We start from the raw sequence: 2,500 nt of genomic DNA on the forward strand, positions 1-2,500 counted from the left end.
CTCTGTGTGTGTGTGTGTGTGTGTGTGTGTGTTTGTGTTTCTATCCTGTGTGAAGGTCAATAGAATAAACTGTTTTTCCTTTTTCCTTCCATGCCAACGTGTGTGTGTGTGTGTGTGTGTGTGTGTGTGTGTGTGTGTGTGTGTGTGTTTCTCCCCACACTCATTCTTTCTTTGTATTTTCCTTTCAGACCTTTCTCCAGTGATTACAATTCCTCCCCTCCCTCCACTTCCTCCTCCCTCCTCCCTCCCTCCCTCCCTCCCTCCCTCCCTCCATTACCTCCCCTCAAGACACCCTCCTCCTTTCCTCCATTTCTTTCTTTTCTCTCCATTCCTCCATTTTCTTGGCTACATACTCATTTTCTCTTTTTTTTTCTCCATTCACCCCTCCTTCTTTCCTCCTTTTCTTTGTTTCCTCCTCTCCATTTTTCCATTTTTTTTACACATTTTCATCCTCCTCCTTTCCTCTTTTTCTCCCTTTTCTTCTCTCTTTTCCTCTATTTTTTGTCTATACAGTTCTCATCTTCCTTACTTTCTTCCTCTTTTCCTCCTCTTCCTTTTTTCTCCTTTCTTTTTTCCTCCTCTCTATTCCTCCATTTTTACTTACATACTCAGTTTCCTTTCTTCCTTCCTTCACTCACCCTATTCTTTCCTCATTTGTCCTGTTTCCTCCTCTTCTTTCCTTCATTCTCTTACTAAAATTCCTCTTTTTCCTTTCCTTCTTTCTTCCATCTTCCTCAACAAACACTCCCTCTTATTTTACCATTTTCAAACCATTTCTTCCCTCCTTTCCTTTGAATCTCCCTGGAAAATCACAGTGGCTTCCTTTCACCCTTCTCTCCACCTTCCCCCTACGATGTCTCTCCTCCTTTCATTCATATTTACCTCCCTGGACACATTCCCCCCTATTCCTACCTCCTGTCTCCTCTCTCCCACACACTAGACCCTTTCTTTCTGTCTCTGTGTCCCCTGACGTGCGCAGCTTTTGTCTGGTGTTGCAGTGAAATGGCCCACTTGCTGCTCCTCTCTTTGTTGTTTTCTCCTTGTTGTTCGCTTCTGGTTCACAGTGGTTGCCTCCGTCACTCCCCGGGGCTTGTGTGTGCCTCCTGCTCTGTCTCCCAGTCTGAACCGGTCGAAAAGGTGAGCGGACGAGTGGGTGGAGGTGTGACAAAAGGGTCAACAGGTGTGTACATGTGTGTGGGAGGTGTGGTGGCGTGTGTAGCAACGGGTAAGCTGAATGCAGGTGTGTACATGTGTGTAGTTGGGTGTTTGGGTGGAGAATTGAAGGGTGACATGTGGAGAAGGGTAAAACATGGATGTAGAAGGAATGTGTAAGTGTGGAGAGGAGAAGAAGAAGGATGAAATGTGTAGAAGGGTAAAGAAATGTGTAAATGAAATGTGTATAGGTGTGTAGAGGTGTACTGGGGTGAAAAATAGAAGGTTGACATGTATAGAAGAATAAGAAATAGATGTAGAAGGAGTGTGTAGAGGTGTAGAAGGGTGTAAAGAAGGCAACGAATAGAAACAATGCAATACGTGAACTAGAAGGAAGAAGTGAAGGAGAATATTTTGTAGGGAAGAACTGAAGGAAGGAGATAGAGAGGATGAAGAAAGGTTAAAAGAAAAAGTAGATAGATTACTGGACACACAGGAGGAGGAAAAAGGGAAGAACACAGAAAGAAAGGAAAGTAAGTAAAAAGAAAGGAGGAGAAGGAGGAGAAAGAGGAAGAGGAGGAGAAGGAGGAGGAAGAGGAGATGTAAAAGCATAATAAGATGTAATAAAAAAGGAATTGTGAGTGAAAAAAAAAGTTATATCCATTTGTGTTTTAGAAAGTTAGTTACTATTACCACCACCACCACCACCACCACCACCACCATCACCTCCACCTCCACCACCAGCCAAGCAGAGTTATCAACTTTATCCCGCAGCTCATCACCAGTGTTGCCAACTAATAATAGGGTCAAAGTGATTATTTATAACGCTCTCTCTCTCTCTCTCTCTCTCTCTCTCTCTCTCTCTCTCTGTGTGTGTGTCATGAAAATAAATTATGTTAATGTATTCATGCCATATTTTGCCTTATCGATGTAATGATATGATAATAATAATAATAATAATAATAATAATAATAATAATAATAATAATAATAATAATAATAATAGTAGTAGTAGTAGTAGTAGTAGTAGTAGTAGTAGTAGTAGTAGTAGTAGTAGTAGTGGTAGTAGTAGTAGTAGTAGTAGTAGTAGTAGTAGTAGTAGTAGTAGTAGTAGTAGTAGTAGTAGTAGTAGTAATAATAATAATAATAATAATAATAATAATAATAATAATAATAATAATAATAATAATAATAATAATAATAATAATAATAATAATAATAATAATAATAATAATAATAATAATAATAATAATAATAATAATAATAATAATAATAATAATAATAATATAGCCATCATCATCATTATCATCATCATCATCTTTACTATCATTATTACCTCCACTCTTCAT

The 2,500-nt window shown here is 38.7% G+C and overlaps 1 protein-coding gene across 3 annotated transcripts in view; it reads right to left on the reverse strand.

Annotated features, from left to right (window-relative positions):
- Nucleotides 1–2,500, reverse strand: part of LOC123512782 — a 157,697-nt gene that overhangs the window by 34,107 nt on the left and 121,090 nt on the right. Inside the window, exon 1 of one of the 3 annotated variants that reach the window (XM_045269365.1) lies at nucleotides 99–103. The exons of the other annotated variants lie outside the window; for them this stretch is intronic. The gene's annotated coding sequence lies outside the window, so the exon portion shown is untranslated. Of the gene's footprint in view, nucleotides 1–98; nucleotides 104–2,500 lie in introns of those variants that run through there. 3 annotated transcript variants of the gene reach the window in all.

The sequence above is a fragment of the Portunus trituberculatus genome, chromosome 34 (genome assembly GCF_017591435.1).
Source record: "Portunus trituberculatus isolate SZX2019 chromosome 34, ASM1759143v1, whole genome shotgun sequence".
NCBI classification, from domain to species: Eukaryota; Metazoa; Arthropoda; class Malacostraca; order Decapoda; family Portunidae; genus Portunus; species Portunus trituberculatus.